A 15464-nucleotide genomic window follows, 5' to 3' on the forward strand; every position below is an offset into this window, starting at 1 on the left:
TAGTGGTCAAAAAAGTCCCCGGAGTCGATGCCTACACAAAGAGAAACAATTCAGACGATGAGATTAAAGGTTCGCGAGGAAACAGAGATTAAAGTAGAAGGATTACAAAAGTATCCAAGCTACACCTACTGGTCGTAACATTATCTACTGAACTACCTAGTTCCTGGAAGAAATCTGAATTTAAAGAAGGGGCGTTCATAAAGTTGCCATCCCCATCAAATAGATGGGAAGGAATTGGCAGATTATTCAAAAATGAGAATGATGTACCGTTTACATCTGACGAGTCGTCAGATAGTTCGGCAGGCTCAGCAGCCTTTTGTTTCCCCTTGCCTTTGGGGACCGATGATTCTGCTGCTCGATGGGGAACAGCAGGTTCCCTGATTATAACCCCAGTTGGCCTCCTCCGAGGAGCGGATGCCTGAGGTTGCTGCTTGGGTCTTCGCTCAAGATCCACATCAGCATTGACACCACCTGCCGCGGGTTTGTTAGTCACAGGTTGGGGGCCCCGAAGACCAGCTAACCTAAGGTTAGCCTCATTAGTTAAATTCATAACGCTCTTAGCAGTACTTGGCATGCTGGCTAAGAGTGCTGCCCTCGACTCCATTCCTGGAGTGGGGGTTGGACGTAACCATGGACCTGGAGCACATTGGAACAACGAGGTATTATGACAAGAAAAGATCAAAGTGCAAAAACTACTGGTTCAAGGATTGCTATTCTTTTTACCTCCTCGAGTGAAGGCTAGATTTTCCGCGGCAATGTCGGGCGTAAGGAAGTACTCTTGATGGTACTTCCCCACGTTGGAGATGTGAGTGGTGTCGGACAGAAAGGTGCATCCGGTCTCCTGGTGGCAGAAATGAAAGAACCCCGTACCGTCCTGGTTGGGGTTAGACTTAAGGTCGAACAGGAAGTTGACCTCATGAGGAGAAGGAGCTGGCCATTTCTTGAGCTTATAAAGGATATAGAGCGCGGTCAGCATCCTATACCCATTTGGGGTGATTTGAAAAGGGGCCACCCCGAAGTAGTTTGGCACCCCTTGAAAGAACGAATGAAGAGGCAGGGTGGCGCCCACCTCGATATGGTATCTCGACCAGGCGCTATAAGCCCCCCCTGGCAGGTTAGCTCGCTGGTCGATGGAAGGTCTGACCAGGGTCACCCCCGTCAGATTGTATTTATTTAAATAGTTGGCGATCATACGAATGGTCACCGAACTTGGAGAAACGACGTGCCACTCGACAGGCGGCTGGTCGGCATGACGAGGACGGGCATGCCTCTAAACATCGGTTTCAGGAGGGAATTCACCTCGACCACTGGTCGAGGGGGCATCAGCAGAAGGCTGACTTGAAGAGTCAAGGTTGCATCTTTTTCTAGCTTTGGTTTTGGTTCTGGCCATTTTCTGGTTGGGAACTGGTGGAGGATTTGGGCTAGGACGTGAAAAGGGGATTTCTGGAATCAGTGTGTGTGGATTCTCTTCGCCTTCAAGCAGTTGGGCCAAAATTTCATCTTCAATAGGTCTTTCTCCCCCCCCCCCCCCCCCCCCCAAGGGTCTTGCATGTAAACTGCAAACAGACAATGGAGGAGATAAGACATAATCCGCGAAGTAGTGTGGAAGATTGGGATAACATTGCTCGTGCCTAGATAACCAGTAGCATCCTAATCCTACGCTATTTTCAATGCGGGTAGTTTGAAAAACAGGTGAAAACAAATAGGAAAGTAAATTGTTTTCTGAAAAGAGAACTCTTTCGACTCCTGAAGGGCGGGAAAAAATTTCAGTTTTTTCACCTTGCTTAAAGGTTGAATCTTTCGTCAACCTAACGTCCTAAACCAGAGATCCTAACTATCAAACTATAGTCCTGACCTATACAAAGCATAAAAACGCACTTTTACCAAGCAATAGGCGGTTTATACCAAAAAAACCCTTAAACCCTACTCAAGAACACAGAGGTCGCAGAGCATAAGAACGACATGCATGGCGTAATAAAGAGCTTAAGGAATGGAATTCTTACCTAGGCGAAGATGGAAACTCGAACTGGAAGACCTTTGGCTAAACGTCAGACTGGTTTTCGAAGCTCTGAACTTTGGTGCAAGTTCTTGAAAATTTTGGCAAAGATGGTGAGTAAAAATTTCTTAAAGGGGAAGAAAAGCCTACTTATAGGGATCGAAGGGATGGCCAAAAGGCAATAATCATCACTTCCCACTTTCGAAACATGGGGAAGTGTATAAGCCGTCAAATTGCCTTTTTGGAAACTGAAAAGGCTTGATTAGACATAATTATGTCACAGTTTTCGAAAATGCACGGGGATTCTGACAGACATCATGGGAATGTGAACGGTTGTTCCTTTAAGTTTCTTTATTGCTGGTCACACTAAAGAAACTTGGAGGGCAAATGTTATCCCTAAAATCAGAAGTGAATGACATGGCAGACATTAATTACACGGGGCTGACACCTGGCAGAATCTGTGTTCGACTATCGACCAAGAAGACGTACAGCGTCATGCGACCAGCTTCTTCATACGACCAGCATGGTCGTACACACATTATACGCGGAGGAAATCTTAGGCAGTTATGATGGAATCCAAAATTATCTCCCATGATTTCTTGAGTATCCGATTATTTAGGAAAGAATATCTGTAACAAATCAATGTAAATCTTCCCTGAGCTTATAAATAGAAGAAGAGGGCTCAGGGAAGGGGATCCGATCTTTTTCCTTTGAGCAAAAGAGGTCATTTTAGATTAGAGATTACATTGGAATAATTGTATTTTCTTCTTCAGAGGTTAGTGAAACTCATTGAACCCTAGTTCTTTGATCACCCCTTTGAATCTTATTCCAATAACAATTCAAGTGGACGTAGGTTATTACCATATCCTGGGGCCGAACCACTATAAAATCTTGTGTCTTTAGTATTTTCGTCATCACATTCTTTTCAACGTTTTCATCCACGTCAAGCGTATTTTGACTCCGTGTCGGTTGGCCAAAATCAGGGTCAACAGAAATGAAGACGTTGTTCTTGGAGCGTTACTTCCCAGCGTCTAAGGTTGGTAGCATAAGGAAGGGAATCTGTGGCATTCACCAACATATTGGGGAGTCTTTATATGAGTATTGGGAGGGATTTAAGAGGCTATATGCTAGTTTCCCCCACCATCAAATAAGTGAACAACTCTTGATCCAATACTTTTATGAAGGATTATTTCCATTGGATAGAAGCATGATTTATGCAGCAAGTAGGGGAGCACTGGTGGACAAGACTCCTGTTGCAACTAGGAGTTTAATTTCTAATATGGCAATGAATTCCCAACAGTTTGGAGTTCATCATGACGTTTCAGTTAAAGGAGTAAATGAGACGAACTCTAAAGTAGAGCGGCTACTTGTGCAGTTGACTAGTATGGTTCAACAAATAGCCTTAGGTACGAAAGTGAGACCTTGTGGCATATTTCAGGTGGTGGGGCATCCTACTGATGCTTGTACCACTCTTCAAGAGGTTTAATCCGAGGAAGTAAATGACATTGGAAGGTTTCCAGGGTAGCCAAGACAATAATATGATCCCTATTGAAATACTTATTATGGACCCCGAAATTCTACACCAAGTAAAGACCGCAACTCATGTCCAAAGCTCCTAGATAATCAAGTGTGAGTATATAATATTATTCCTTAAAGCAACTATCAATGAAGGCACAAAGACATAGAAGAATAGGGTCTCGCATAGCGAGGCCCGTGTGTTCGAACCCTCGAAATAGCCAAGTGCGCAAGATCCTTATGGGCGAGAACCTCGATAGCGAAGCCCAACTCGCCTGAGGCATAAGGCCTCAGCATAAGATTCCCGCCAAGAGAAGAGGGCCTCGCATAGTGAGGTCCTATATTCCCAAATGTCTCGTATGCGAAGCGACAACCTATGAGTGCCTCACTATGCGAGAGCCCTTCTATGCTAGGTGCCTCACTTTAATGAGTGTTGCACTAAGATGGCCACCGCAACTTAATGAGTATACGCCCAAATCTTGAATGGACAAAGGCCTCACTATGCGAGGCGAGGCCTAACTTGCTTAGATGCAACATACCCCCGCGGTCGCACGCTGCTTACCCAGAAGGAATAAGGGCCTCGCTATGCGAGGCCTAATACACACATGTGCCTACACCTCTGGAGGCGTGTTGGGAAGCCTCGCTAGGCAAGGCTCCGCAAGCCACACAATGCCTCATCTTGCCAAGCAGCAGTGCCTCGCAACCCCCCATCGGCTAGTGCCTCGCAAGACCCATCATCTTTTGCCAAGCAGTTGTGCCTCACGAAACCCCCGTCTCACGCTCCAAGCAGCTACACCTCGCGAGACCATCGTCTCTCACCTCACGTTCTAAGTAGTTGCACCTCATGAGGCCCTCATCTTGTGCCTTGCGCTCCAAGCAGCTGCGCCTTGTGATACCCTCATCTTGTACCTTTCACGCCAAGCAGCTGCACCTCGCAAGACCCTTGTCTCGTGCCTCGCACACCAAATAGCTACACCTCATGACACCCTTGTGTCGTGCCTCGCGCACCAAGCAGCAGCGCCTCGCCAGACCATTTTCTAGCACCATACATGATGCCTCTCGTTACCATCACCTCATGCCTTGCGACACCCTTATGTCACGCCACGCAACCTCTCTAAGCGTGAAGATACATGCTTCGCTGACGAGGCCATTCCTTGCTTTCCATGGTAGGTGTCACCAGTGGAGCACATCTCCCATACATGGGTCTACCCCCTACTTCAACCTTTTCTTTCAAGGAAACCCTCTCTACCTTAGATAAGAACCCATTAACTTTCCAACACTTAGCAAATTACAAGGAAGCTTGGAGAAAAGATGTATCTTAGAAATGTTAGAAGGACCATCTGGTACGAAGCATGCATATGGGTACGAGATGTACGACCTTGAGGAGGACAGAGGCATGACCCTGACGTTCGTACCTGACAAGTAATGGTGGTACGACCTTGTACAAAGAGTGGAGGCACCACTTGAGCACCCCTGACCAAGTACCAGTGCCGACACCATGACCCTCTGCGCCACTACGTTCTACACCACTACCTTGACAATGTACCTACACACGTTCTTGTCCCTTAGGACCACCATGTATTAGGGGCCATTAGAGCCCAACTTGTAATGACCCAACTACTCTAGACCTTGGACCATTAACGAAAACTATACATAGACACTAATCTTTAACAAAACTTACAAGTGAAAAGATCATAACTTTATTAAAACTTGTAAAAACAAATGTTAGACTTACATAAAATCTCAAGTAGGATATGGGATCCCATTGTTAAAAAAAAACATAACTTAATTGTAATGGAAAGATATTACATAGATAGGTGCGGAAAAATACACATAAACCATAAATAAGACTTCATCCTCGAAACCGAAACTCTCGACTCCTTGAATCCATTCCGCCTCAATACACATTCCCCAAGCTTCCAAGAACCTTACCCGCCACTAAAACTATTTTCCTGCACATATAAACAAAAAGAAGTGAGCCTAATGCCCAGCAAGGAAAATATAACATATAGCCATATACATAAAAATTCATAATGCAACATAAAAACATACCATAACACTTATGTCACATACATACTATAATGGCCATTATTACTTGGGGTCCCATAAACTAAGCAAGTCATATGCCCATTAGATTAGTGGGGTCTTGCTAGCTAAGCAAGTCATATGCTCATAATCTATTTGGGGCTTGTTAGTCATATAGGTCATATGCCCAAGTCTACAATCATACTTAACATAACATATTACATAACATAAAATCATAAGATAACATATAAAAGCATATAACACATAAATCCTATCCTATTTTCCTTACCAAAATAACCGAGATATGAGAACTGATTTGGGACCTTGGAACACTCCTAGAAACCATTTATAATATGGCGAGTATATTGAAGAAAAGGGATGAAAGTGAAAAAGGGACTATGTTATCAAAATATACTTACCAAAAACCTTGTGCTTAAGAACTTGGATTTCCTAACCAAGAATAAGAATAAGGTTAGAATGAGTAGAAGACTATGAGAATTTTAAAGAACATAATACATAAATGGACTAGAGTTTGGGATACCTTGAGTACTTCTACGATCAATCTAAACCTTGAACCGAAATGTGAATAAACCTTACTTCCCCAAGTGTTTGATAAGCTTATAGTGATCAAGCTTATAATTCCCAACCCAAGTGTTTACACTCTCACACTCACCTAGCAACTTGCAGCCTCTGAACTTAGAGTAATAGATGAATAAATGGCTGGGTACTAGGTCCTATTTATAGAGTTTAGGAATGAAAAGATCTTCATTTAACTTGAATAAAAATAATGGCTTTTTAAGTGAAAATAATTTGAATTATCGTTCAACAGAGGCTGAAGACTCGTTCAAAAAGATGCTGGACTTATCAAGAGGTTGAAGGTTTGAATGGAGAACGTTTTTGAAAACTTTCAAAATATGCTGAGAGAGGCGATATATCGCTCCCTGTAGGCGATATATCGCCTGGGCCAGTATGCCCGAGGCAATCGTGTAACGTTTCGTGTTTTTTCGTATCTTCGTGCTGCAATATATCGCCCCCTATAGCTGCGATATATCGGCATACGCTGATTATTTAAACACGAAATTACACATTTTTAGCTTAATTTGAATTGAGTAAACAGCCTTGACTAAGCCCTCTAACGTTTTCAAAGCTGCTGACTGACCTTAGGGTATTCAAATTTTAACCTTAATAAATTTAATCCTCAAAATACTTAATCATTAATAAACCCATACATAACATGTGCTATTATCTAATTGGTTCTTATCTAAACCTTATAGTATAATAAATATTATCCTCAATATCAGTCATATTAATCAAACCTTAGGTTAAAATTAATATTCCTAAACTATAGGTTAAACTTAGAAAATCTACAAGTACTACTATGAGTGTCCAAATAAATCCCAGTTTGAACCAAAAATCCACAGTCATAAAGATAATACTATTATTACTATTATACTACTATCTAACTTAGCTAAGTAAAGTTCTTGGACATTACACAACTATAAATTGACCTCCACCCCTCATACTAAGGGGTTGAGAAATTCATTGTACACAGAGGCAATTAAGTAATATATGTTTTCTCCTCCATTGTTATTGTTCTACACTTTACTTTCTCAAGCTTTTCATAAATTCTATCTACCTAGTTTTCATAATACACTTTGAGTTTTTTGACCTTATCGTTGACGAGTTCTCACCGTCATAGTTTGGTGCCGTCTGTGGGAAGAACAAGTATCAAGTCATTTTTCTTCCATTAATTTCAGTAAGAAAACATGCCAAGGCATTCAAAACACCTACAAGACCACTAAGAAGTGGAGGTTCACCTAGACAGAACCCAGCTAAGGGCGTCCATGAGGGATCCTCCCCTGCCGACGAATGGAGGTGCGATGGATATGCCCAGAGGCAGTGGCGAAAAGGAAGAAGTATCATCCCCTGCCATTCATCCTACACCGGACCCTATAACACATGCTAGGACTCCAACGAAGGGTTGTACAACTCACCCTCCACCACGGCCACCGGTGGCCCTAAGTCTGAACCATCAGGACCTGAGTCACTCTAACCAGAGACATGGTAAATGCCCAAGAGTACACTCAAGGAGTTCAGATTCCCAAACTTGTTGCTATAACGATGAAATACGCAACCTGCACTTAAAAAACCAAAGGTTGCAGGCCACAGTGGAAAACATGCAAGAGGTACTCAACGACCTATTACACGAAAACTTTGATGCTTCCCTCTCTAAGCATAAAGAGAGGGAACTTGTACGAGGGTAAACCACCATACCCGTGGATGGTGGAAAAACACAACTCTTCACTAGTCATACCCCTTGACCAGGACGCAAGGAAGATTCTACACCAATGACACAACCTAGCACGAACCCCACCTACGGGAGGTGCGAAACCAAGATCGCCTCCAAAAGAGCTTCACCTAACTTGAGGGAGAAACTTAACCAGAAAGGGTCCGAGGTAAAAGCTACACCCCCTGCAGCCTCCAAAAGAGCTTCACTTGACCTGAGAGATAAACTTAACTAGAGAGGGTACGAGGTAAAAACCACACCCCATGCAGCTACCTTGATGGACACAACCAAAGAAAGGGTTCACCCTAAGAACCCACAGGATTCCTTAAACAAAAGGATAAGGGAATTAGATGTCGAAATGCAAAGCCTTTAGAGCAAGATTATCACTACACCTGGGGGCACAAAGATGACGAAGAGTTCGACTACGAGTCACCCTTCGCAAGGGAGATCTAGGTTGAACAACTCCCCACCAACTTCAAAGAGCCTCGCATGACTCCGTACGAGGGCACTACGGACCCAAAGTGTCACTGAGACGCCTTCAATGACTTGATGAAGTTAAGGGGGGTCAATGGCAGGGCAAGGTGCCATTGCTTCATCATTACACTCAAATGAGCTACGTACAAGTGGTTCAAGAGGTTAAGGCCAGGAACAATCAAGTCATGGCGGGAGTTCTATGGCAAATTTCTTCAGCAATACGCTCGGTCCTTGATTATGCTATGTCGAGCACCAACCTCGCTAATATAAAACAAGGCAAGAGTGAAAGCCTGAAGAGCTATATCCATAGATTCAATATGATAACAACTAAGGTGGGAAGTTCAACTAAACCGGAACTCAAGATGGTTATCACAGCCAGAGTTCATCCAGGAAGCAAGTTATGAGAGAACATGCTCAAGAGGAAGGTTACAAACCTAGAAGACTTTTTCAAAAGAGCATAGAAGTATATATGTGTGGAAGACGGCCATGATAACCTGCATGCTGGGGAGAGCAAACCTTTCTCCAATCCCCCTTCTACAAATACGTCTGATGTAACGACCCAAAATCACTAATAAGGCATAAGGGCCTTGATTAGCGTGCTAGGAGGGCATAATTGGTTTATGTGTGATTTAAATGATTAAATGCATGATTATGTGACATGCATGATTATAATATTATATGGATATGTGAGATGCATGTTTATGAGTGTTAATATGCATGTGGGCCATGTTTAGCTTATAGGGGCATATTTGTAATTTTGGCCCCGTTATGGGCATAAACGTGATTATTTGTGGTAAATTTTTGAGACCACATTATTATGTTTATATATTTGTAGCATATGACTCGAGACGGTCCTAGTGAGCAGTTTGGCGAAACAGTCACGACAGGGATTTATACTCGGCTCGGGGGAGCCTGGGGGGTATTTTTGGGAATTTAGGGAATATATTGGAGATTATTAGACATTGGTTAAATAATTGGTGATTAATTGGATGATGGGATTTAAGTGGTAAATATTAGGAACACTCGAGGAACTAGTGGGAACTGGGAGCAAAATGACTAAAATGCCCCTTTAGACACCTTAGAAGGATTGAGATGGTTGGAGGGGTAATTAAGTCATTAGGCTACTTAGAGATAAACTCAGAAAAGAAAGACTCACCTAAGTCTAAGTAGAAGTCTTCAGTCTATTTTCTCTCTCAGCTCATCTCTCTCCCACGTATCTCTCTCTCCTTAGATTCCATTTGGGATATTGAAGCTTTTCTTCAAGGTGAGAGCATGCGATAAGCTTGGGCTGGGAATTTTTGAAGGAAAACAGAAGAGAATTGAAGGGGAATTTAGCTGGGTGTTGGGGCTGGAAATTTAGAGGAGAAGACTGCAATATTGAGGTAATAATTTTGGCTTTTAATTCTTATTTTTCTGCTGGGTTGTCTAGGTAAGTTTGGACTCCTGAACTTGAATTGGATGATGGAATTAGACCAAGTTCTTGGGGTGTTAATAGCTGATGAATTCGATTGGTGACTTCAAGTTTATTGCTGAGGTTTTGAGGATTAAGATAGGTGGTTTATTCTTAAAATTCGTAGCTTGATTGATGATTTAATTGGGGAAAGTTGTTGAGTAAAATTCTGGGTAAGTGTGAGTGTTCTTGGCTAGGAGAAGGAGGAGAAAACCCAGGTTTCCTCTGGGTTCGCAGGGCGTGTCGCAACCCAGCCTGGGGGCGCCGTGGCGCGTGTGGCCCTTCTGGCCTAGTTAGCTCTCTGACTTGGGGGCGCGCCGTGAGTTGCTTGGCCAAGTCGCGACCCACCTCCCCTTTGGCTTGGGAGTTAGCTTTCTGACTTGAGGCAAGTCGCGACCCACCTGGGAAGTTTTGTCTTGGAAGTATTTCAAGTATTGTTAGGGCTCGGGGGTTCGAACCTAGGTGCACCGGACAATTTATACTACCTCAAGTAGAAATTGAGGTCCTGGAGTGTAACGCCCTACTACCTTAGAGCCGTTACTAAGTGAGTTTAAAATAGAAATCGTGCTTTTGACTGACTCTAAGTGGTTTCTAAAACCAAAAGTGTGGATAAATCAGAATTTAAGGCTGTACTCTTTAAAATGTTTAACTTCATTGAAAACGTAAGTATAAAACATCTGGGATCCCAAAATAAGGTTTACAAAATATTTACAACTCAAAAATAGATTTACACCAGGTTAACTATCAAAAGAATGGATCAATACAACCATTTACAAAATGCCCCCAACCAAAGCAGTCGGGCAGGCCGAACATGTACGCGCCGCCCCCACGCTCTCCATACTCATGGCCGGTTGACTGACTCCTTGCTTCTACCTACCACACGGAGCACCCGTGAGCCGAAGCCCAGCAAGAAAACCCAAATAATACATAACATATGCAATTCATATAGCTGGCATAATTCACTGATAAATAGGAAAACCATCATAATAAACAAGCACGGCCATGCCGCCCCAGAGGCCTTACCAAAGCCTGGGGTTTCAGTTCTCACCGCGAGGATAACTCATGTATCCCTTGGGTCCCACCCTGAATATAAGCATCCCATGTGTTGTGTGTTACTTTCGGCCCCACGGCCGTACCCGGCCTACGCCGCACTCGGCCCTTGCCGTTCATTTCATTATAATCACACATATGGTACATCCGAAATAATCATTCACACACATCATGATTCATTTAAGGTTAAACATTTGCACATAATACAATCTAGGGCCATGCCCTGCAATCACACAGTGGGGCCATGCCCTATTCTCGGGTGTTACGGTTTTCTTACCTTTAGATTCAGTAGCCTTGATCAACCTGACTCCTTGAGCACGATCTTACCCGAGCCCTAGCGCTTACCTAAGGAAAGTCCACAAGTCAAAGTCATCACCAATCCTCAAGTCCAAAACCTAGCCTCGGGACTAATCCCGAGCCCCCGGGAAGTCCTAGATCCCCAAAACAAAGTGGCGGAATCAAGCCCCGAACCCTAGGTCAAAATCCCTTCACAAAAGCCCAAAAATCCCCTCTGTGAACAGTGCAGCGCTACAGCGCTCAAAAGAGGGCGCTGTAGCGCTACAAGCAGAACCACCCTCACCAGAACAGGGCTAGCGTTACAGCGTCCCCCGACTAGCGCTGTAGCGCTAGTTGCAGCAGACCAAAACCAAAAATCGCATCTTGCGATTTTCTTCCCCCATTTCGACCCCAAACTTGTCCAACTCTTTCCCAAGTCCAAAAACAAACTTATACACACCTCACACTCATCCCAAGCACCCCATGAACTCAATCCCAAGCTCGACCAACCCATAACTCAAAATCCAACTCAATGAACCCAAAAACCAGAAAATCACTCAAACAACAAGGATAGGGTCTAGAAATCATACCGTGGGTGGAATTTCGACCTTGAACTGAACCCTAGACCTCCTTGGCTTGCACCTTCACAACCTTGACCTATTTTCCCCAAAAACCCCATCCATTTAGCTCAAAAACACAGCTCAAAACCAGCAAAACCCTAAAACCGAAAACCTCAAGAACTTACCTCAAATCTCTGATGTGATCTTGCTAATCCCTTGCCAATCCTCAAGCCTAGCTTAGGATCCTTGATGCTCAGCTAACCCTAGCTTTCCACTGAGCTTAACCTCAAGAAAATCAAGTGAAATGGTTGGGAGAGCCACAAACCGAATCTTCAAAGCCAAACCCTTCAGTTTTCCCTCTCTTCCTTCTTTCTTTCTTTTCAGCCTATGCTTTTCTCTACAAAATCCACTAAGTATAAAGACCTTCTTTATTTTATCTCTTACAAGCCTAATGACCAAAATGCCCCCCCTTACTAATTCTAAACCTTTATGTCCATAAAGGGGCATTTTAGTCATATTACCCAAATTCCCACTAATTCCTCAAGTGTTCCTAATAATTCCCGCTCGCTACCCAATACCGGATTAATCATCAAATATATTCCCAGATTCTCAATTAAACTCCCCAGGCTTAACCCAAGCCTGGTACAGGTTCCCGCTTTGACTTTCCGCTAACCCGCTCATTCTAGGATCGTCTCGAGTCATAGATCACAGGTATCAACATAGTCAGGCCCAACATGGCCAAATTACAAATATGCTCAATCAGGTCTACATGCATACTAGTTCACATAGTCATGCATCACAATTAATCAAATAGTCATATAATGTGCATTAAATCATATTCATGCATTAAACTCATAAAAGTCACACACAGAATCCCATTATGCCCTCCAGGCACACTACTCCAGGCCCTTAAGCCTTAACACTGAATTTGGGTCGTTACATGGAGGCTAGTTTTGTTCCCTAGGTATTTTATTTCTGATTGGAAGTTGATAGACATCAATGACCCTTGTGACTAGGTTTATTGCTGAGGCTTGAGGCTAAGGATCATGCTCGAAACCAGTTCACTTTCTCCGCTCGGAATCAAAGGTAAGAAAACTACACCCGTTTATGTGGCTATGTTGGGACTAAGGGTTCCTTATACTTGTTTACAATGCTGTAAGATTGTGTTATGCCATGTGAGCATAAAATAAACGACCTAAGGGTGCCAGAATTGATACTTGCACATAGGATGAAGCTCAACCACTGGTAGCTGAGGTTAACTATATAATCACTGAGCTCGGCCTAAGTGAGCTGTAGTTAGTGGGATAAACAGAGGGTGCGGCCTAAGGGTATCGACCTTGGGTATTGTTGTAACGACCCAAAGTTACTAATAAGGCTTAAGGGCCTTGATTAGTGTGCCGGGAGGGCATAACTAGATTATATGTGATTTAAATGATTAAAGCATGTTTATATGATTATTTGGATATTTGTGATGCATGACTATGTGTATTAGTATGCATGTAGGCCCTGATTAGGTTAAAAGGGCATATTCGTAATTCTGGCCCGTTGAGGGCATAAATGTAAATATTTGTGATAAATTGTTGAGACCACATTATTATGTGGATATATTTTTAGCTTGTGACTCGAGGCGACCCTAGTGAGCGATTTAGCGAAAAAGTCACGGCGGGGATTTATACCCAGCTCAGGGCGAGCCTGGGGGTATTTCTAGGAATTTAAGAGATATATTGGAGTCTATTTGATATTGAGGAGTATAAGTGGTGATAGTTAGGTGTTGGGAAGTAAGCGGTAAATATTAGAGACACTCGAGGAATTAGCGAGAATTGGGAACAAATGACCAAAATGCCCTTGGAAGGATTAGGGGCTTAGATTTAATGGGAGGGTATTATGGTCATTTGGTTTATAAAGGATGAGAGTTATTTCTACCTTTATCACTTATTGGAATGTCTAGAATTTAAAGGAAGTTGAAAGAAAGGACGGCAAGAGACAAAAGGAAAAGAAAAGGAAAGAAGGAAAAACATAAGTCCTATTTCTGTTTCTCTCTCACGGTTTAGGTTTCTTCCCCACTTTTTGAAGGAATTTGGAGTTGTAACTCAGGGAGAGTTTGGTCTGGAGCTTGGGGCTAGAGTCCTTGTTTTGGCTTGAGGAGTTAGCAAGAGTAGTTCATCCATTTGAGGTAAGTTTTAAAGTGTTTTTCAGTTCTGGTTTTCTGTGTTGAAATGGTTGTTCTAAGTTGAGTTTTGATGGGAATTCTAGGGAATTAAGCCTGTGGATTTGAGGAGGTGAAAGCTAAGGGAGTGTGGAAGATAACTTAGGTCGAAATCCTCCACCAAAGGTAAGAAGTTCCAGCTTTGAAGTTCTGAAATTTCTGATGTTCTGCTGAGTTTTGAGCTTTAAGCTCAACCATGGTGATTTCTTTATTTTGGGGAGCATGTGATTGAATTTCATATTATTAGGTCATTTGGGATGAGTTGGAGATTTTGGTAGGCTTGCTTTGGGGTATGGTTGAGGTTTGGTTGAGTTTTGGAGAGGTTTGGCTCCGGGAAAATCGAAGGAAGAGGAAAACAAGGTTGGTTGTGTTGTGACTAGGGCTGTAGCGCTAGCCTTTGGGTGCTACAGCGCTAGGTCTTGTGGTCAGAGGGTTTTCTGGCTCTGTTTGTAGCGCTGTAGCGCCCACTTTAGGGCATTGTAGCGCTACCCTGTTCCCAGAAGGAGATTTTTGGGTTATTTCCTAGGGTTTTTGCCCGGGGGCTCGGGGTTTGATTCCACCACCCCGTTTGGTGGAATTAGGGCTTCCCGAGGGCTTGGGATTGGTCCCGAGGTAGGGTTTCAGGATTAAATTTTGGTGATGATTCTGATCTATGGCTGTGACTAGGTGTACGCTAGGGCTCGGAAGGGATCGTGCTTGAGGGGTGTCATCATTGATCAAAGCTACCAGAATCCAACGGTAAGAAAACTGCACCCAGTTATGTGACTATGTTGGGACTAAAAGCTCCCTATATCTGTATGATTTCATAAATGGTATTATGCCATGGGACATGTGATAAACGGCCTAAGAGTGCCATAATCAATATTTGTGCACAGGGCGCGGCTCGGCCACTGGTAGCTGAGGACAGCTTGATATTCACTGAGCTCGGTTTAAGCTGGTTGGAGTCAGTGGGATAAATAGAGGGTGCGACCTAAGGGCGTTGACCCTGGTTATCATATGTGAATTGGTTATTAGTATGAAATGATGAACTTGGTATGCTGAATACTTGATTATTGTGAATATTTGGATTGTTGAGTATATGATTATACTGTATGAGTTATCTAGTTGTTTGTTGGATGATTATGCTCTGTTGTTGAGTTTTCTTGTTGGGCCTTGGCTCACGGGTGCTACATGGTGCAGATTAAGGCAAGGGCAAAGTGGACCAATCCTAAGACGGAGAGCTTTGGGGCTGAATATACATAGTCTGCTGATCGGCCGCCATGGCCGAGGAGTGGTACAGGACGAGAATAGCCAAATTGTCTGTTTTGCCCTTGGAGTGGCTAGTAATTGTACTTTTGTTCTGAAATTTTGTAAGCTGCCTTTTAATGTTACTACTTTTGGGATCCCATGTAAGAATGTTTGATATAAGAAATGAAACTTTTGTGACCAAAATATTTTAACCCTAGTTCAATAGTAGTTTCAGGTAACACGTTTCTAACTAAATGACTTGATTAGCAAGTATTGCACATTTGTAAACACACAGAGTATGAGATACTGATAGGTCTTGGCCCTTGACTGTTGTATGATGATATTGAGGCATGCTTATTAGCATTGCTGTTACATGTGGATGAATATTTAGATAAACT

This window comes from Humulus lupulus, chromosome 4 (genome assembly GCF_963169125.1).
Source record: "Humulus lupulus chromosome 4, drHumLupu1.1, whole genome shotgun sequence".
Classification (NCBI taxonomy): domain Eukaryota; kingdom Viridiplantae; phylum Streptophyta; class Magnoliopsida; order Rosales; family Cannabaceae; genus Humulus; species Humulus lupulus.